This window comes from Saimiri boliviensis, chromosome 9 (assembly GCF_048565385.1).
Source record: "Saimiri boliviensis isolate mSaiBol1 chromosome 9, mSaiBol1.pri, whole genome shotgun sequence".
Taxonomy (NCBI): domain Eukaryota; kingdom Metazoa; phylum Chordata; class Mammalia; order Primates; family Cebidae; genus Saimiri; species Saimiri boliviensis.
Window position 1 is genome coordinate 90,267,134 of NC_133457.1, and position 22,903 is coordinate 90,290,036.

The 22,903-nt window shown below is 38.1% G+C and overlaps 1 long non-coding RNA gene and 1 pseudogene across 1 annotated transcript in view; one reads left to right on the top strand and one right to left on the bottom strand.

Annotated features, from left to right (window-relative positions):
- LOC141585684 (uncharacterized) overlaps window positions 1-22,903 on the bottom strand; it is a 563,256-nt gene that overhangs the window by 507,867 nt on the left and 32,486 nt on the right. The gene's annotated exons all lie outside the window — the stretch shown is intronic.
- LOC101036875 (TAR DNA-binding protein 43 pseudogene) lies at window positions 7,581-8,422 on the top strand (annotated as a pseudogene).

Consider the following 22,903-nt stretch of genomic DNA (forward strand, 5'->3'; position numbering starts at 1 on the left):
ATGTTTTTCCATTTGTTTCTATCATCTATGATTTTCTTCAGCAATGTTTTATAGTTCTCCCTGTAGAAATCTTTTTTACCTCTTTGGCTAGATGCAGTCCTAGGAATTTTATTCTTCAGAGGTTATTGAAAATGAGACTGAGCTCTTGAATTGGTTCTCAGCTTCAGCATTATTGGTGTATAGAAATGCTACTGATTTTTATATGTTGATTTGGATTCTCATACTTTCCTGAAGTTGCTTATCAGGTCTGAGTCTTTTGGCAGAATCTTTAGAGTATTCTAAGTATAGAATTATATCATCAGGAAAGAGATAATATGACTTCTGCTCCTCCTATTTGGATGCCTTTTATTTCTATCTCTTATCTGGTCACTCTGGTTAGGACTTCCAGTACTCTGCTGAATAGGAGCAGTGAGAATGGACATCCTTATCTTGTTTCTGCTCTTGGGGGAAATGCTTCCAGCTTTTGCCTGTTCAGTATGATATTGGCTGTGCATTTCTCCCAGAGGACTCTTATTTTGAGGTATGTTACTTCAATTCCTAGTTTGTTAAGAATTTTTATCATAAAGGGGTGTTGGATTTTTATCTGATGCTTTTTCTGTGCCTATTGAGATGATTATATAGTTTTTGTTTTTAATTCTCTTTAGCATAAGCTTTAAAATTATGAGTTATCAAAGATAAAGAGGTGATAAGTCATTTACCCAATCAGAAAGTTGTGTAAGTCTAAACTTATATACACCTCAAAAACCAGAGCACTGGATTATATAAAGCCAAAATCATGGAAGGAAAACAAAGAGAAATGAAGATTTAAATACACTGTCAGTAATCAGTAAATTATGCAGGAAAAAAAATAGTATATAGAGCATGCTCAATTAACAAGCTTGGTCTAATAGACATATATATAGAATCCTGTTAAATACAGATTTATCTCTAGTACATGTGGAACTTTTATATAAATTGGCCATGTCTAGAGAGAGAGAAAAAGGTGCTTGTCCTTATTAGCAGACTGTGTGACAATACTTAATATAGTATTACCATTTTCTATGTATCAAGTTACCCCAAAATTTAACAGTATAAAATAACAAATCTTTGGAGGACATTAGCAAGATGTGGAGTAGGAGATCCTAGCCTTCAACATCCCCAAAAAATAACAATTAAGACATCTATCCCTGAACAAAAATAGCTCTGGGAGAGTTCAAGAGTGCAGTTAAAAATCTGCAGTAGCGCACTGAAAAAAAAAAAAAAAAAAAAGAATAACCACATAAAAAAGGTAAGAACAGTTATTTTTCCTACATCAGCCCATCCCCCAGGGAAGGATAGCTAAGTACCAAAGAGATCTCTTCAACCCATAAATTTCTCTCATGAGAAACAAGCAAGGTAAGGAGTAAAACATTTGGAGATGGCTAGAAACAAAGAAGGGTGGTACTGTGAGTATTACCCACACACAGAACCCATAGTGGTCCCCAGAGGCCTGTTGTGCAAATGCTACTGAAGAAACAAATAGCCATCATAGCTGCCACAGACATCCCACAGCTTTTGCTGACGAGGGCAGTGCAGTTTTTGCATTGCAAACCATGGCTGCTTCAGCTGCAGTCCCCCACTTCCCACCATTAGAGCCATTCCAGCCAGTGTGGCCATGGTCACCCCAGTCCTGAGACTTAATGCAACCACCTTGTGTACATATGCAGCCAACCTCAATCACCACTGCCAGCCCCCACCACCACATGCATGGTTGCAGCCAGCCTCCACAGCTGAGCAAACACATGCCACTAGCCTCAGCCCCCAATACCAGTAATGTGCACACAACCACCAACACAGGCCCCTGCCACCACCTGCCCTGACCCTCCTAAGAAAGCATGCTTGCCACTGGAACAAGAAGCACTACTGAGGACTCCAACAGCCTTTACAGTCACTGTTGACTCCCAAAGACCACAAATTTTTCCATATCAAAGACTCCTGCTACCTGAGACACCAATCATGAAGTTCCCTTCCACACAGAGCTTCTGCATGCCTCCAAATTGGAGCCCCATACACCACTGGATCTGGTGTGCCACAGCACATTCCAGCATGCCTTCCCATGCCCAGTTCTAGGAATCCAATGCTCCCTCCCCACTGCAAATGAAATTCTTTCCTTACCAATGCCAGTCTATAAAGTCTAGAAGAGGCTATTGCTTCTTTAAATGCACAAATACCAATAAAAGCATGAAACAAGAAAAATCAAGAAAATATCACCAAAAATAACTTCCAGTACCTGACCCAAAAGACAGGAAAATCATGAATTGTGTGACAAAGAATTCAAAATAATTGTTCTAAAGAAGCTCAGTGTGCCCAAAAGAATATAAACAAATTTAACAAAAAGCAATCAGGAAAATACAGTAACAAAATGAGAAATTCAACAAAAAGAAACCATTTTTTAAAACCAGAAATGCTGGACCTTAAGAATACAATGGCTGAACTAAAAATGCCAGAGAACACTGGAATAGCAGACTGAATCAAGCAGATGAAAGAATCCATGAACTGGAAGACAAATCATCTAAAATTATTCAATTAGAGAAAATATTAAAACAATGAAAAAGAGTGAAAAAGACTAAGAATTTTATGGAAACAATATATATATATTGTGAAGTGAACCAATATACATATTACAGGAGTCACCAAAAAAGAGATAGAAAGTACAAGAAAGCATATTTAAATAGAGAACTTTATAAATCTGGGAAAGTAAACAGACATTCAGACTCAAGAAGCATATAGGACACGAAATTAATACAAAAATATCTACACCAATGATTAGCAGATTTTTCAATGTAAAACAGACAAGAAAAAAGTAAAATTATATATTCAAAGTACAGAGAGTAAGCTGGAATGTTGAACATTCTGTAAGAAAAATATTCTGGAGCCATGTACACACTACAGATAACCTCATTTTTAAGTGAGGAGGAATCAAGAAAGAATGTCTATTCCTTTTCTTTGTCAAAAATAAAAGGAAAAATAATTGCCAGCATAGAATATTTTACTCTGCAAAGCTAATCTTTTAAAAATGAAGGAGACATTAAGTCTTTCCAGGACCACCCCCCCAACAACAACAACAACAACAAAACTGGATGGTTTGTTACCACCAAACCTGCCTTAAATGCCAAAGGGAGTTCTTCAAATGGAATTTAAAACACAAAAAAAAATGTAAAATCATATGAAAGTACAAATTTCACCAGTAAACATAAAAATAAAGTCAAATATAGAATGATGTAACATTGTAATGGTAGTATGCAAAGTACCTGTAAACCTAACATAAAAGTTAAAATACAAAAGTATTAAGAGTAACTATAAACAGAAAAATTTCGTAGCATGTATGTTCTCACTCTTATTTGGAAGCTAAAACTATTGATCTCATGGAAGTGAACAGTACAATAGTAGCTACTAGGGGCTGGGATGAATGAGAGGAATAGGAGGTTTCTATTAAATCATAAAAAAATTTGCAGCTAGATAGCAGGAATAAGTTCCAGTGTTTTACAGCACTGTAGGATAACTACAGCTAACAATAATTTATTATATATTTTCAAATATCTACGAGAGAATTTTGAATGTTCTCAACACAAATGATAAATGTCTGAGGTGACAAATATACTAATTACTCTGATTTGATCACTATACATTGCATATATTAAAACATCACTATGTACTGCATAAATATGTACAATTTTGTTGATTGAAAAAATTTTTTAAGAATTGTTAGCAGACTCATAAAAAGAAGTAAATTCTGACTTCAAGAACATAAAGTGTATATGTGGGAGGTGGTAAAGTGGAGAATTTTTAGATGCAACTGAACTTGAGTTGTTATAAAATGTAAATAGATGCTTATAACTACAAGAAGAATTATATAAGCCCCAATGTAACCACAAAAGAGAAGTTTATAATAGATACACAAAAAGACAAAGACAAAGGAACCCAACCAAATTGCCACGGGGAAAAAAAAAAAAAACTGGATGACAAAAGGAGACACCAAAAGTGCAGAAGGGACAAAAGAACTGAAAACAGACAGCAATTAACAAAATAGCAAGTTCTTACATATCAGCAATCACTTTAAATGTAAGTGGATTAAATTATCCAATGTAAAGGTATAGAGTTGCTGAATGGATTAAAAAACATAATACAGTGACTTAGTGTCTACAAAAGATTCACTTTAAATGTAAGGACACACATAGCCTAAAAGTGAAGGGATAGAAAGAGGTAGTCTATGCAAATGGCAACCAAAAGAAAGCAGGAGCCAGGTGTGGTAGCTCACACCTGCAATCCCAGCACTTTGGGAGGCTGAGGTGGGTGGATCATGAGGTCAGGAGATTGAGATCATCTGGCTAATATGGCAAAACCCCATCTCTACTAAAAATACAAAAAATTATCCAGGCCTGGTGGCACATGCCTGTAGTCCCTGCTACTTGGGAGGCTGAGGCAGGAGAATCACTTGAACCCAGGAGGCAGAGGGTGCAGTGAGCCGAGATCATGCCACTGCAACCAGCCTGGGTGAAAGAGCGAGACTCCATCTCAAAAAAAAAAAAAATGAAAGCAGGGAGAGCTATACTTGACAAAAAATTTTAAGTCAAAAATTGGCAAAGATTATATATAATATATATGATATATATTTTGTATAGTATATATGATTAAAAAGTCAATTGAAGAGGAATAAATGCACCTAACATCAGAGCAACTAAATATATAAAATATTGAAACATCTGAAGGAAGAAATAGACCACAATACAATAATTGAAGACTTCAATACCTTACTTCGAAGAATGAATAGAACATCTAGGCAGAAAAACAATAAGGAAACCAACTTGAGCAACACTACAGATCAAATGGACAATAGACATAGACATAATTTTCCACCCAATAGCAGCAGAATGCATATTATTTTCAGGGGCACACAGAATATTCTCCAGAATAGGCCATGTGTTGGGTCATAAAACAAGTCTTTAAAATTTAAGAAGACTGAAGTTATATCAAGTATCTTCCAGACCACAGTGGAATGAAACTAGAAATCAGTAATATTAAACAAAAAAATTCAGAGGAGCATAGAAACTAAACCGCACACATTTGAGCCACCATTGAATAAAAGAATTAAAATGAAATTTTAAAATTACCCTGAGATAAATGAAGACAAAAACAAATCTTGCCAAAGTATATGGTATGCAGTAAAGGCAGCATTAAGACAAAATCTTATAGTGTTAAATGCCTACCTTAAAAACAAATAACTCAAACAACTTAACTTTACAACTCAAGGAACTAAAAATAGAAAAACTAAACTCAAAGTTAGCAGATGGAAGCAAATAAAGATTGGAGCAGAAATAAAAAACAGAAAAAAGTAATTTTTTTGAGAAAGTAAAATTGTAAAACCCTTTGCTAGCCTAATACAAAACAGAAAGAAAACTCAAATACAATCAGAATTTTTTTTAAAAGGAGACATTACAATAGATGACACAAAAACAAAAAAATCACAAGGACTACTGTGAACAATTATATGCCCATAGTGGATAACCTAGAAGAAATGGATTAATTATTAAAAGCATACAAGCTATCAAGACTGAATCAAGAACTAGAAAGACAAAGAGACCAGTAATAAGCAAGGAGATTGAATCAGTAATCAAAACCTTTCCAACAAAGAAAATCCCAGGATGAGATGGTTTCATAAATGAGTTTATCGAACATTCAAAGAAGAGCTAATGCTAACCCACTCATAAACTATTCCAAAAATAGAAGATGGAACATTCCCAAACTCGTTTTATGAAGACAACATCACCCTGATTCCAAGGCCAGAAAAATACATATACAATAAAACTGTAGGCCACTGTCTCTGATGAACATACATGTAAAAATATTTAATAAGTTGGTAGCAAACTGAATTTAACAGCACATTTAAAGGATCACACACTATAATCAAGTGGAATCTATTCCTGGGATACAAAGCTGGTTTAAGATGAAAATCAATCAATGGGACACACTTAGCAAAGTAAAAGAAAACCCACATAATTACCTCAATAGATGCACAAAAAGCATTTGACAAAATTCAACATCTTTTCATGGTAAACACTCTCAACCAAATAGGTATAAAAGGACCTTTCCTTAGCACAATAAAAACTATATATAAAAAACCTATGGTTAAAGTCATAATCACTGGGGAAAACAAAGCTTTTCCTTTAAGATCCAGAGCAACATAAGGATGCTCACTCTTGCCAGTGCTATTCAACATAGTATTGGAAGTCCTGGCTGGAGCAATCAGGCAAGAAAATGAAGTTAAAAAGCACACAAATCAGAAAGGAAGAAATATCTGCTTAAAGATGGCATGGTCATATACATAGAAAATTCTCAACACTCAAGAAAAAAAAAACTTTTGGAACTAATAAGCAAATTCAGTAAAGTTGCAGGGTACAAAATCATCATACAAAAATTAGTGGCATTTCTATACACCAACAATGAAATAGTCCAAAAGGAAATTAATAAAACAGTCTCATATGCATTAGCAACAAAATGAAATATCTAAGACTTGTACACTGAAGATTATAAAACCTTGATGAAGGAAGTTTTAAAAGATACAAAGATATCTCTTGTCATTGGATTAAAAGATTAATATTGTTAAAAATTTTCATATTACCCTAAGCTATCTACAGATTTCAGTGCAATCCCTATCAAAATCCCAAGAGCATCTTTTACAGAGATAGAAAAAACCTTCAGTTTATATGGAATCACAAAGGACCCCAAATAGCCAAAGTGACATGGTTTGGACATTTGTTCCCTCCAAATCTCATGCTGAAATGTAATCCCCAATGCTGGAGATGGGATCTATGGGAGCTGTTTGCATCATGACAACAGATCCCTCATGAAGGGTTTGGTGCCACCCTCATGGTAATTAGTGAGTTTGTGCTCTGAGTTTGCACAAAATCTGGTTGTTTAGAAGTGTGGCCAGTGGATATAGCATGCAGTGTTTTTCAAACACATTTAACCATAGGGCCCTTCTTGTGCACTAGCATTTCACATTATACACTTCTGTAAACACTGCACCTACCATCAATGAGCAATGCCCTGCCAGCTCTATGCCTGCACTGATCTATGATGTACTGCTGTCTGAATTTCGGCCTGGCTTCTCATGGATAGTGGGTTTAGGGGCTAAGGGTCAGAGCTCAGCCTCCTGAATTACAGCATCCTGAATCTTTCTTGTCCCTCCTCCAGAAAGGGCATTTACCAGGTCATTGGAATATATCTCCTCTCAGGTCATCACTGAAGACATAACAATCACTTATGTGAAATGATGATGCAGATGAAGTAATCAACCATGATGATTGCTGCTGACAAGCTAAACATCCAAAGGACCGTGGCTGGCAAAGACCAGGAGAGAGCACTTCCAAATGTTCTGCATTACACACCCCCTTGTTACAGCTTATTTTCAGGTTTGGCCATGAGTTAATATGAATTCCAGAAAGTCTTGAATGAGTCCCAGGAAGAACAATAAAAATGATTATCAAGGAGAACAAACTAAGCTGTGCTTGGATCTGTCACTGCTTCAGTGTCCTAGCAGTAGCCTAGTGGAGAAATAAAAGATGTCTGAATACACTCAACTAACTGAAGATGAGAATAAGGAACTCATTGAAATATCAGAAGACAATGGGATGATGCCGCTGTCCATGGTTACAGCCCAGTTTCCGGGGGCATGTGGGCTTCACTACAAGAATCCAGTGTCTCAATGTATGAGAGGTATCTAGCTGGCAGAAGGAATTCTGCATGCCCCTGATGCTAACTGTGGAAATCTGGTCTATGTTGTCAACTATCCCAAAGCCAACAAAAGAAAAATAGATGAGACATAAGTGAAAGTGAAGAGCAGCCCAGAACCCATCTTATTTAATAGTGTTGGTAAATTAGTGAGTTTGTGCTGAATTTGCTTTTCCCCCTATGGAAACAGAATCTGAAAAAATATTTTAGTACCTTTGGAGATGTGCAAGTCAAGATATTAAAACTGCTCAAAGGGGGTTGGCTTTGTTTTACAAAGCATGAAACACATGAAATTACTGTCACAGTGACATATGACAGATGGATGATGGTACGATTATAAATTTCCCGATTCTAAGCAAAGCCCAGATGAATCTTTGAGAAGCAGAAAAGTATCTGTGGAGCCCCATACAGAGGACATGACTCCAGATGAGCTATGGCAGTTCTTCTCTCAGTATGAAGAAGTAGTGGATGTCTTCATTCCCAAGCCATCAGGGCCTTTACCTTTGTTATATTTGCCCAATCTCTTTGTGGAGAGGACTTGATCATTAAAGGACTCAGCATAGATATATCCAATGCCAAACCTAATCACACAGTAGCAATACATAGAAGAGGAAGATTTGAGAATCTGGGTGGATTGGTAACAGCAGAGTGGTGGGGCTTGGAAAACACTTAGTACCTTGGAAAACAATCAAGGTACTAATAGGTGGTGGATGAACTTTGGTGTGCTCAGCATTAACCCAGCCATGATGGCTGCAGCCCAGGCGGCACCACAGAGCAGTTAGGGTATGACGAACATGTGAGCCAGCAGAACCAGTCAGGCCCATCAGGTAATAACCAAAGTCAAGGCAACATGCAGAGGGAGCCAATCAGGTCTGTAGTTCTAGAAATGACTATTACAGTGGTTCTAATGCTGGTACAGCAATTGGTTGGGAATCAGCATCAAATGCAGCATCAAGCAATGGTTTTAATGGAGGTTTTGGCTCAAGCATGGATTCTAAATCTTCTGGCTGGGAAATGTAGACAGTGGGGTTATGGTTGGTTGGTACTTAATGGTGGGAATTCAGATTTTCCTAAACTCATGGTAAGTATATGGTAAGATACAAAAATTTTCAAAATTGATTTGTTCAGTGTGGAGTATATTCAGCAATATTTTTGACATTTTTCTTTAGAAAAAGGAAGAGAAAGGAATTCTGTAAGTTTTGTTACATAAACAGTTACACAAAGTTGAATGTATTAAGAGTTAAATACATAAAGAGTTGAAATATTGAGTGGTTGAAAGTGAAGGCTGTTTGTAATATATTATTATCTTGATTTTCCAACAATTGATACCAGTAATATTTTATCCCTGACTTATCAAATGAATTCTTTGCATATTCAAAATGGAAACCATTGATTAGAACTACAGTCTTTTCTCCTTGTCTTAATTTGAACACTATCATATGATTTTTTTTTCTTAAGAAAAATCTCCTTTGGGACATCATGGTGTCACAGTATTTGATTTTTTGTTTTTGTTTTTAAACACTTGTTCCCCACACATACAAAAGTACAATATGAAGCCTTTATTTAATCTCTGCAGTGCATCTCATTTCCAATGTTTACCGAAGAAGCATTTCATTGAAAGTAGCACTGTAATTATCCTGCCCTAGAAATACTTCTGTCTACATGCTTTCTTATTCAAGAATTCATCATCACACTTCACGGGCTGCGTCTTTGACAGTGTATGTTCCCATTTTGATCCACTACTCTTTATCTCATGGAGTCGTACTGTCATCAACACAGGGCTATAATATGGAACCAGAAGGCTGTCTGAACTTTTGAAACTGTGTGGGATTGGTGGTGGTGCCGAGGCACGGAAGGCTAGTATGAGCAAGAGGAGGAGAGTGTGTGCAGAGAGTGGATGGTGTATCATAAATATTTAACTTGGTGAGATCTGCCTCTCAATCCTGTAACCTTGCTGAAAGAGTATACAGAGAGCAATAATAGAAAATAATGTATAAATTTTATTTTGCATTCATAGGACATCCACATGTGTTGGAACACTTTCAGGGGGTTTTGTTCTTAGGTAACCCACATTAGTTGAATGTGTTAAGTGAAACAATACTTGTATACCCCTACCCTTTCGTCAGCTGCTGTGAATGCTGTATGGTGTGTGTTCTCTTCTGTTATTGATGCGTTAGTGTGGTAGTATGAACTGAAGCTGGTAGGTTGAGAACATAAACCAAGCTTGTGATGTGCTTTGAAGGAGTACTTGGAAGCAGAGTTCACAGTAAGCTCAGGTGTCTCAAAGAAGGGTGGAAGTTCTTATGTCTGTTAGTTATCCCTAAGAATGCTGTTTGCTACAGTTCTGAGACCTGTGCTTGGATGCTTTTTATAAGAGTTCTCAATGTTGGAAATTCTTAAATAAAGCTGACTTCAATTTTTTAAAAAAGTAATTATCAGGATCAAAACAGGATATGTGATGAAAGATTCAATGATTTGAGTCATTCTTGGCCATTAGGTGACACAATACTATTACTCACTATATAAGCCTCCTGTCTTAGGTATTAGATTTTATGAAAATGATACTAATTAGCTTCTTGCATTTTCAGAGTACCACAAAAGTTAAAAACAACTTAAAGGGGATTTTATTAATCCATGAGAACATATTTATCATTAGGGTGATAAAAACTGTTTTATTAAATCAATGCATTTGGAGATTCTGATTTTGACATCTAAGAGAGAACCGATGTATGGATTTTCCTCAACAGCCAGGTCTTTACTTTCACTTGTTTGGGGCTAGATCAGGTAATTACCCAAACTTCTTTCTCAGTTTGTTTATCTTCAATCCCAACAAATCTCCCTCAAAATGTAATTCTATGGAGAAACCTATGCAGACTATCTCACCTAGCTCTAATCACCTCAGTTTTATCACCAACTCATATGCCACATGTGTTTCCAGTGGTATAGTTGATCATGAAATTGTATTTTATTTGTTCATGTTTTATGTGATCTTAATGCTTGTCCTTTACTGGAGACCACATAACAAAGGTTGTATGTTTTCACAGGTCTGACACATGAAGTGATAATAAATCAACAGTGTTTTTGAAAAAAATATAAGAGTGTGACACCTCCAGGCCCCTTACTCCCTTTTCTCTTGCTCCCACTCTCACCACATGATATCCTGACTCACCCTTCGCCTTCTACCATGAATGTAGGATTGGATTCCTGAGGCCTCCGCAAGGAACAGATGCTGCTGTGCTTCCTCTACAGCCTGCAGAACTGTGAGCCAATTCAACTTCTTTCATTATGAATTACCGAGTCTCAAGAATTCCTTACTAGCAAAAAAAAAAAAAAAAAAAAAAAAAAAAAAAAAAAAAAACGGACTAACACCAAAAGCAATCTTGAGGGGAAAGAAAAAGGCTGGAGGTATCACAGTTCCTTACATAAATTATAGTACAAAGCCATAGTAATCAAACTAGTATGAGACTGGCATAGAGCAGATATATAGATTAAGGAAACAGAAGAGATAACCCAGAAATAAACCTACACATTTATGGTCAAATGATCTTCAACAAGGGTTCCAAGAGCACACAATGGGGAAAATACCAGTCTCTTCCAAAATGTTGGGAAAACTGGATATCCACATGCAAAAGAATGACATTGGACCCTTATCTTACACTATACACAAAGATCAAATCAATGGATTAAAGACTTAAGGGTAAAGCTTGAAACCATAAACCCTTCTTTTAAAAATGGGGGAAAACTGTCTTAAGTCTTGGCAATAATTTTTTTAATGTGACACCTAAAGCACAGGCAACAAAAGCAAAAACATACAAGGACAACATCAAACCAAAAAGCTTCTGCACAGCAAAGAAAACAACCAACAGAGTGAAAAGGCTACCTACAGAATGAGAGGAAATATTTACAAATGACATATCTGATAAGGGGTTGATGTCCAAAATATATAAACTCCTACAACTCAATAGCAAACATACAAATAACCTGAGTAAACAACAGCCAAAGGACCTAAGTAGACATTTCTCAAAAAAAGAAATTTGAGTAGCCAACAGGGACATGAAAAGGTGCTGAGTATCTCTAATCATGGAAATGCAAATCAAAACCACAATGAGGTATTGTGTAACACCTATTAGGATATCTCTTTTCAAAAAAGATAACTAGTGTTAGTAAGGATGTAGGGAGAAAGAACCCTTGTACACTGTTGATCAGAATGTTAACTAGTACAGCCATTATGAAAAACAATGTGAATATCCACCCAAAAATTAAAAGTAGAATTACCATATGATCCAGCAATCCCACTTCTGGGTATATAGCTAAGGGAAATGAAATCAGTATGTCAAAGAGCTATCTGCACTCCAGTGTTCATTACAGCATTAAGTCACAATAACCATAAAATAGAAACAACCTAAATTTCTTTTGACAAATTAGTGGATAAGGAAAATGTGGTTTACAAACACAATGAAACGTGATTCTACCTGAAAAAAAAAAGAAGGAAATCTTACTATGTGCCAACAACAGAGATGGAAATGAAGGACATTATACCAAGCAAAATGAGTGAGATATAGAAAGAGAAATACTATCTGATCTCACATGTGGAATCTAAAACAAACTCATAGAAGCTGAAAGTAGGGTGGTGGTTGCCAGGGACTCAGGAGAGGGCAAAATGGGGTTATATTGTCCAAAGGGCACAAAGTTTCAGTTAAGATGAATAAGTTCTGGATATCTAATGTACATCATGGTGACAATAGTAATACTGTCTTGCATCCTTGAAACTTGCTAAACCGACAGATTTCAAAGTAAATCTTAACACACACACACACACACACACACACACACACACACACACACAAAACAAAAATAGTAACTGTAGAGATGACACAATTGGCTGCAAGGCAGTGATCATTTCACAATACATACATATATTAATACAAATTGTACCACTTAAGTACATAAAATGTTATGTCAATATTCCAATAAAGCTATTAAAAATGAGGAAAAAATAGACTTTCTTTGGTCAACAGCTTTTTCAAGAATTATATCTCACTGAGTATAAACTGAGCTTCCTATGAAGTTGAAAGAAAGTTTAAAGTTGTTACTGTGTTTGCAAATCTGCGACTTGGCCGGAGGATGGAGAGTAATTGAAACATTAAACATGAAAGAATTGCTAAGAGGTTCAAAGAAAACAAGCAAATAAAACAGAAAAGAGAGGCAACAATTATTAACTCTAGGAAAAGCAAGAGGTTACATAGGAAATTAAGTTTCTTCTTAGTACACTATGTGACTTGGCTGCAAGTAATATTTATATAGTTATAATAAAATATATGTTGAAGTTTTTCCTGCCCAAACAAAGATGTTTCTAAGAGTCAGGAATCTAGAAGCAGCATAAAGGCTCCAGGTCTCTCAGAAGATTGTAGCTGAAGTGTCTGCTAAGGCTGCAGTCCCCTGAAAGGTTAACTGGGACTGGAGGATGCATTTTCAGGATAGTTCGCTCCCACGGCTGTTGGCAGAACACCTCACTTCCTCCCACTGTTGGTAGGTGGCCTCAGTTCCTCACCACGAGGCTTCCCACAAGGCTGCCTGAGTGTCCTCATGACATGGTAGCTGGCTTCCCGCTGAGAAAGCCATTAGAGAAAGAGATGGAGAGACAGAGGGCAACATGGAAGCTGCAGTGTCTTTTACAGCCAAATCTCAGAAGTGACACCATTACTTCCATCTTTTTTTTTTTTCTATTTGTTAAAATTGTGTTCCTAAGTCTAGCCCACACTCAAGGCAAAGGGATTAGGTTCTACCTCTCGAACAGAGAAGTATCAAAAAATTTGTGGACTTTTAAAAAATCACTAACTACTGAGGCAGAGAATCCAAAAGAATATGCATAGAATTTACCGTTATTAATTAGAAAGTTTAGTTAAGTTGCCAAAAACAGAATATGTAAGAATCAATTGTATTTTTATGCAGCCATAAGAGGTAGGAAATTGAATTTTTTTAAACAAGATACAGTATTAATAGAAAGATTTGAATTTTTTAAACTCAAATTAGTCTATAAATTTTTGTCATACTTGATACACTAATTTTAAATTTCATAGAAAAGGTTAAAAAAAAGAAGGAAAATGTAAAGTAGAGAAACTTACCTTTTTAAATATAAAGGTTTATTTTAAAGCTATAGAAATCTAGAAAGTGTATTTCATACAAAGATGTATAAATTGACTATTGCTCAAAACAGAGGACCCAAAAATGGACCCAAACATACACAGACTTAAAATATTTGACAGAAAGGGCACTGCAGACCTATAGAAAGAGACCTATAGGCTATTCGTTAAATTCCTGTGATAATTAGTTGTGCATGTATTTTTAACAGATTAGATTTTCACCTCATAGGAAATGAATTTCAGCTGAGTTAAAGACAAATACAAAACTCAAAACTTTTAAAAATCAGAATAAAATATGTACAAGAATGTCTTTATGATCTTGAAGTAGGGAAGGATCTCTTTAAATAAGATATACAAAAGCACAATACATATAATAAAAGATTGAAACATTTACTGCACTAATTTTTTAAATTCACCTCTCATGAAAATCAGCATAGAAAAAGAAATGACAAGTCACAATCTAGAAAAGGTTCTTTTCCATATGTAACACCAACAAACGATTAGTACCCAGAATATATGCAGTACTTTTACCAAAAGAGAAGCAATCCAATGGAAAATGGGCAAAAGGTATTACTAGACAATTCACAGAAGGAAAAAAAAAAATAAATGCACACTAAATATATGGAAGTATTCTCAGTCTCACTGAGACTAGTCAGGGAAATTCAAAATAAAACCAAAATGAGTTATCTCCACACTCATCAAATAGGAAAAAAATGTAAACCTACTATTTCAAATGTTCAACAGAATTCAGAAAAAACAAATTTGTATATACTGCTGATAGGAATATAAACTAGTAGAACTGTCTTCGGAAAACAATTTGACAAAATGTAGTACAACAAGGCTACTTCCTGTCTTCCTCTACGATCACTTAGGAATTATGGAATCAGGGAGATGGGGGCATCTGAGAGGAGTTAGAGCTTTCTGTCAAAGAATGAGTAGAGGAAGTATGATGAATGTAGCGTGGGACAGACAGTTTGAGATAACTGTAGAATATTCAGCTGACAATACCAACAGGCAGATGAACATGTTTCTGGAACTGAGGGAAGATATCTGTACCATGGATGAAGATTTGGGCTCTTTAGTGAGTAGGCTGAAGGAAATATAAAATGGAAGCTCATAAGCCTAAACGCCTGACAATGCATTTGTTTCACATGTACAATATCTTTAAAGAGAGGTGTTAAGCTACGTCACTGTTCAAGAAGTTTGGCTCCTGCCGATTTAAACATGCTTGTTTCACCTGCTTGTGGTTAAGTTGGGAATTCTGATGTCGGTAATATAAGAAATCATGTGTCTGTTTAGACTACCAGGTGACCTCAAGTGCTTGAACTTGAACATTTAATTTTATAATAACTCTTGGCCAGGCATAGTGGCTCACCCCTGTAATCCCACAACTTTGGGAGGCCAAGGTGGGTGGATTACCTGAGATCAGGAGTTCAAGATCAGCCTGGCCAACATGGTGAAACCCAGTCTCTACTAAAAACACAAAAAAAGTCAGGCATGGTGGTACGTGCTTATAGCCCCAGCTACTCATGAGGCTGAGGCAAAAGAATAGCTTGAACTGGGAGGTGGAGGTTGCAGTAAGCCAAGATCACACTACTGCACTCCGGCCTGAGTGACAGAGCAAGACTTTGTCTCAAAAAAAAAAAAAAAAAAAAAAAAAAAAAAAAGTATAATACTCCCATGACCTGAGAAAACAGACTATAATGTATAATGTATATTAATTATTCTCCTGTGCTTATTCAAAATCTCATACATTGACTACAATGTATCAGATTTCCAAGAAAGTTTCATGGGCTTTTGCAAATAGCCGGTTATGCTACCTGCATATTGCAGGGCAAATATAGGGTTAAATCAGTAACTGACTAAGTATAGAAAGCTACATCTTCTTACTTTGATGTCATTCTTAGTAAGGTTTTGGCCTCTGTTTGGTATACAATAAGAAAAGGGGTAGGAGGAAGAGAACTTGATTTGCATTCAGGATTAAGATTTAGTGATTGGGACATGCTTAATTTTGGAGCTGAGCAGGGCCAATAAAAACTTTTCAGCAAATTCTAGCATTGGAGGGACAGTGCTTGCAGAACAAAAGGTAAAAAGGTAATATTTTGGGGCTAATTCATATGGACATTGGGGCCAATAAAGGATATTCTGTTCAAAAGCACTGCACAACTTCCCTATCTTTGCCTGGTTTCTAAGACTTGGAAATAAATCTGCACTTTGAACTACATGTCAGCTTTCTCCTTTTAGGGTCAAGCAAAAACAGAAGTAAACATTTCAACCACCTGCCTCCTAAACAAGAGAAGATTCAGGATTTCACTCAAAAGGAAACTTAGACAGCAAGAACAATATCAGCCTTGGGTAAGACCCTCGTTTCTTGGCTGGCAGTTCAGGCCTCCCCAATTCTCCAGCTTACGTCCCTGAGGCACAAGTATCACTAGTGTGCATTTTCTACATATGGAGAGCAGCAAGAAAAAGGAATTGGATGTTGCCATTCATCTGACAAAACGCAGCTCGGCCTTGACCTGGGAAATTTCATTGTTTCTTGAGTGACTCAATTCTACAGATTCTGAAGAACTGAGGGCTAGTGCTTCAAAATGCTCCTGTCAGCCACCACTACGTTTGAGCATACAATACAGTTGAATGGCGTCAACAATTTAGGAAGAGACTAGGCCAACTTCTCACTTAGTGAGAGTATCTATACATTTCTCTATAGACATAGACATGTATGGGATTGCAGATTTCTGCTTCAGTGTTAGGAAGTATGCAATATATTTACCATGATCAGTTTCTAAAATTCAAGGGTTTGGGATAAAAGAGGTATTATGCTAGATGCATACAACAACAAAAAAAACAAATCAAGATGTGGTCCTAAGCCTCAAATAACCCGCATACACAGATAACTATATTACATCATGGAAATCTTGAGGAAGGTGTATAAAGTTCTCTAGGAATACCAGTGAGGGAGCAATGACTTCTTGAGTGAAATGAAGAGGAATGTCATGAAACAGGTGGTATTTTAGCCAGGTCTTGGAGAATGAGTAGGGTTTGCCAGGTTGAGACCCTCCAGCAATATGCAACAACTTAGACCTAAAGCCCTTATTTTAGGAGACCTTGAATCGAATGTATGGGAAAGGCACTTGGAACGTAAGAAGCCCTGGGTTCTTAAGGGTCTTGCAATTTAAAGATTTTAGACTATAACTCAGTAGTTCTAAAACTTTAATGTGCATTAGAATCACTAGGAAATCTTGTTATGATATGGATTCTAGAGTTCTGTGATATGGCCAGAGATTCTGCATTTCTAACTAGCTCCCAAGTGACGCAGATATTGCTGGTCTCAGCAGCACACTTTAGAAAACAAGGTGCTAGAACTGAGCGACCCCATAAGTAACCACTAGCCACATGTGCTAGTTAAATTTAAATTATTACTTAAAATTAAATGAAAGTTAAAGCCTAACAAGACTCACTTGAACCTGGGAGGCAAAGGTTACAGTGAGCCGAGATCATGCCATTTCACTGCAGCCTGGGTGACAGAGGCTCTGTCTCAATAAATAAATAACTCGAGACTTAGCACCTCAGTCACACTAAACACATTTCAAATACTCAACCACACAAGGCTAGTGGTTGCTATCCTGGACAATGCAGAAATAAGACATTTATGATCACAAAGTTCCATTGGTTAGTGAAAGTTCCACTGATTCCAGAAGACAACACAGCACCATTAAGTAAATTCAGAAAAGGATATGATACCAGCTAATGAAAATAGCTCATATTTTAAAACATTGTGCTTTCCATGAGCCAAAACACACTTGTGGTAGTTTTAAGCTTTGTCCATAAACTTTTGGATACTTATCTCTTTAAGAGATAGAGCCTCATTTCTAATGAATGTATGAAATGTGACGGATGTGATGGTGTGACTCTCAAATCTCAGTCATAAGAAGTTATTTTAGCTTTCTCCTTGCTCTCTCTTCCTGGGATGGTTGACTTTGAGGGAAGCCAGCGGCCATGTTGTGAAGACCTTTTAAGCAGCCCTGTGAAGGTGCCTCTGCCGTGAGAAACAAGGCTCCAGTGAACACTCGTGTGACTGAGCTGTCTTAGAAGATAATCCTCCAGTTCCTGTCGAGATCAGTGCATCCCCAACTAACATCTTGACTGCAACTTCATGAGAGCCAAAGTTATTCCCAAATTCCTGATCTATAGAAATAATATCAAGCAGAGTCAAAATAAGAAAAAAAAAAAAGAAATGGTAACGTAATAAATGCTTGTTGTTTTAAGCCATTATGTTTTTGAGTAATTCCTTACATGGCAATAGATAGCTAATATATTATTCTAAGCACTTTGCATACTTAACTCATGATAACCCTTTAATGGGACCTACTGTCTTATCCCCATTTTATAGATGGGGAAACCAAGACAGAGAGGCTAATTAAGTTGTTTATGGTCACACACCTAGTAAGCATAGGAATAGAGAAACCCATTAGGCCAGGATCCAGAGTCTTGCTCTCAACCACTACACTGCTCTATATCAGATCGGTTAGAACCCATTTCTGGGGGTAGCATAGAGGACAGCTCAGAGAGCCACTGAAGGAAAGAAGGCTTCCTCCAATTCTGGCTGCATTTTAGGGTCACCTAGAAATTTTACCAAAGCACAGTCTCACTTAAGATCAACTGGGGCACAGTCTACGAGATGTGACCCAAGCATTGTAGCCTTTAAACAATGTTCCCCCGACCCCAGCTTCCTGCCCAAATGATTCCAATGTGCAAAAGCCAAACCATAGAGGGTCAAAAGCCAACCATAGAGCTTTGGTACTCCAAGTGTGGGCCCAGGAACTTGTTAGCAGCAGAATTTGTATTGCAACAAGAATTCCCAGGTACGTTTTATAACATTAAAGTTTGAGAAGCACTACCGTAACTCCCTACCTCAGGCTATACCTGGTAATGGGCAGAAACTGAACATCAAACAGATTGGTCCATATGGCCTTTGCTGCAGGAACTGAAATTGAGTGCAGAGAGAAAAACCTAAGCTTACCATTTTATGCAGCGGTTCTTCAAAATGCCAAAAAGGAGGAAAGAAAACTTGAAGAGACAGGTGATAAAAGCAGAAAAGAATAAATAACTTATCTCTGTGTCAGAGAAATAAAGAACTCCAGGGGGTGATCAGTAAAAACTGGCGTGTCAGAAAAGGCTTGTCTTAAAAGACACACACACACACACAAAATCAAACAAGACAGCAAAATTGTTTCTCATCAGTTTGAGGCCAGGGGTAACTCTCTCCTCACTGTATGGCTTTGGAGGTTTTGGGAAAGGAATGTGAAAAACTGCCCTATTCTAGCCTTATCTGTCTACAGTAAATAACATGCCAGTAAAAGTTAACAACTTAAAAGGAAGGGAACAGAACTAACCTTTGCCCTCTTCAGTTATCAGTAGCGGAATTCTAACTAATCCTCAGGTAAGGATGGCCAGCTTTATGACTTACCCACGGACTTCAAATTTTATCAACACTTTATCTGTTATTTTTAAAAAGCCAATCAGATATGCCATTTCCTTTATCCTCCACAAAGCTCCCAAGAACGTGGGAAGAGAGTGTCTTAACCATCTATACAGGAAAAAACGAAGTTCTAGGGAAAGTACTTGCAGCATCTTCCTGTCTCAAAAGAGAGGAGTAGAACCCATTACTCCCTATGTAGCTGCTAAGATAGCATAAGTTTCTACTACTTCCCAAAAGGATGCATAACTTAAAAGGTAAATCCAAAACCACTTGCAACATAGACGCCAGTAAGCAAGTATTGTCAAACTCTGGCATGCATCTGATTCCTGGAGGGCTCATTTCAACACAGCTTGCTGGGCTCTGTCCCCAGAATTTCTGATGTAGTAATTTGGGCTATCGCCAGAGAATTTGCCTACCTAAAAGGTCCCCAGGTGATGCTGATGCTGCTGGTCCCAGGATCACATGTTGAAACCACTTTAACACAAAGAGTAACACTACAGCCTTGTGTTAAGGAGCTGGAACTCTGAGCCAGTGTCAGGGTTGAAATCTCAACTCTGCTTCTTCCAAAACCTGTGACCTTAGACAAGTTACTTAACCCTTTCTTTGTCTAAATGTCTTTCTTTGTAAAATGAGGGCAACATCATGGCTATCTCTTAGAATCATCTTATTTAAAATGTTACTTTATCCAAATGCACAGAACAGTGCTTAGGAAATTAGAAAAGCTCCCAATGTCAGCCATTAACACCAAAGCATGTTAAAGACAAAAAATTTATTTTTGTACTAGCTTTACCCGGCATAATCAATATTATTGACTTATTTTTTCAATTATTTTGTTATAAATGCAATTATCAATCTTGTTTGCAAATACTACATATAAAACAAGAATCCATCAAATTGATCACAGGAGGTGGGCAGGGAACTGCTGGGAGAAGAACAGGGTCCCTGGAGAGGGGCAGGGTCCTACCTTCAGGCCTGTGCCCACGGACCTAGGTGAGGAAAGGCACTCCTGCCTCCATGCTCAAATGTTGCACTTTCCAAGACCACCCTGGTCCACCATGTCCCCATCCTATGCCTATTAAAAAATCCTCGAGGCCAGGCAGGTGGCTTATGCCGGTCATCCCAGCACTTTGGGAGGCTGAGGCGGGCAGATCACCTGAGGTCGGGAGTTTGAGACAAGCCTGACAAACATGGAGAAACCCCGTGTCTACCAAAAACACAAAATTAGCCAGGCATGGTGGTGCATGCCTGCAATCCAAGCTACTTGGGAGGCTGAGGCAGGAGAATCACTTGAACCTGAGAGGTGGAGGTTATGGTGAGCCGAGATCACGCCATTGTACTCCAGCCTGGGCAACAAGAAAGAAACTCCATCTCAAAAAAGACCCCAAAAAAAAAAAAACCCAGACACAAGCGGCTGGATGTTGAGAGGAACACATTGGCAGGAAGGCACATAGGTAGCTGGACATCAAGAGGAACAGAGGAGCAGAAGGACACACTGACCAGCACCAGCAGACTCTGGCAGGCCATCGACCAATGGAATGACATGAACACAGAGGGGCATGAGGCAGGGCAGTCAGGAGAGTCCAGCCGATGAGTGGCCCAACTCCAGGGGAAAGCCACCTTCCCACTCCATCCCCCTTTCTCACTCCCCATCCATCTGCTGAGAGCTACTTTCACTCAATAAAACCTTGCCACTCATTCTCCAAGCCCGCATGTGATCCAATCTTTCTGGTACACTAAGGCAAGAACCCCAGGATACAGAAAGCCTTCTGTGCTTAAGACAGAGGGTCTAATTGAGCTGGTTAACACAAATCACCTACAGACAGCAAAATGAAAACTGCACACTGTAACACATGCCCACTGGAGCTTCAGGAGCTGTGGATGTCACCCCTAGATGCTGCCCTGGGGTCAGAGTCCACACACCCCACAACCCGTCTGTCTGCATGCTCCCCATAAAGTTTTGAGCAGCAGGGCACCAAAGTAGTGAGCCACACCCCATGGCATGCTCTGCAAGGGGGATAAGGGAATTTTTCCTGTTTCAGAATGAGAGAAGATAATTTTCTGTGACTAAGAACAGACTCCAGAAGGTATAATCAGATTTTGTCCTAAGTCTGTAGCTACCACAGAATCAAGTGTTCTTTAAAAGCATTTACACACTGACATTATTGAACAAGAGTTTAAAACATGTTATGGCATAAAAGAAATAGTTGCATAACAGGGAAAGGAAGTGAGAATGTCAGCACAGAGCATTTTGGAGCAGGAAGAAGACGGAACACAAGTGCGGGCTTAGAGACCATCGGACCCTTGGCCTGCCAGGTTCAAGATGGCCACCGCTGGCTCCAATACGGTTAGACAAAGCCACCAAGAGATCAGCACCCAGAACACTAGACCTGGAATGAGCCAAGGGGGAATCCACTAAATGAATTTAGAAAGAAATATTCAGATAGAGGGACCAGAAAAGGCAAACCCAGAGCTCTAAGAGGAGGAGGAAGTGGAGGAGACAAATAGCAGGAACTGGCATTGTCGGAAGGGTTCAGAGGCAAGAGTTTAAATCTACCTGCAAGTTTTACAAATGTACTTTCTATCACAGAAGTATCACAAATTAAACTCTTGGCTCTTCATCGGGCCCTATGTTCTTCCACCTCAATTTCCTACACCATCTTAACAGCTTTTTGTCCAGTCAAACCCACTACTTACAATTTTCCCAAACATAAATTGATGCTGCCACAGCCAAGCTTGTACTAATACTAGTCCCTTGACCTGAAAGAAGATTTTACTGAACTCTTTCCACCCTTTAAAGCCAAATCAAAATCTGCTTTCTCAAAATAAAATTAATTTCTCCATTCTTCATGCTTATCATGTTGTTTTTCTAGTCATTCTATTAACACATAACATCTTGCCTTATGGTATGGTGAACAGGTACCTGCCTGCCTCAATCTTAAGTTACTTGAGGCAAAGAACCAGCACTCTGAACTCGGGACATGGCTTGTAGTAGATGCCTCTGGGTTCTCTGAACATACCATTCTTCAGATCCAGGCATCCTACTGTAAGCACCTGTGGACCTGCCTCGGGGACTTTCTCTTGTAGCTAGATTGTGCTTGTCTGGGCAGAGAAAACACAAAAACTATGGAATAAATGCCCCTGGGAACAGCTCTCAGCCAATTATATTCATGGACTGATGGATTAGTAACTGAACCTCCCTTACCCCTTTAGCAGAAAAACCCTGAGGTGCATGTTCTACACAGTCTCTGGGAGGTCCCCACCAGATGTGAGCCCTAGTTGTCTTGAGCAATAACCTGCTTATTAATGAACCCTGTATGGGCTCCCTTCCCAGCTCATTCTTAATGCCCTACATCATTCTGGCATTTCCAAAATTCACCTCTCAAATAAATATCTGCTCTGGAATCCTTGTTTTGGAGTCTGTCTAGAGGAATTGTCAGTTTACTAAGACAATGCTGAGTAAATATCACCATTTGGTTAGATGACTTAAATTCATGGAAGAGGTGAAACCAAAAAGAAAGAGGAAACTCCA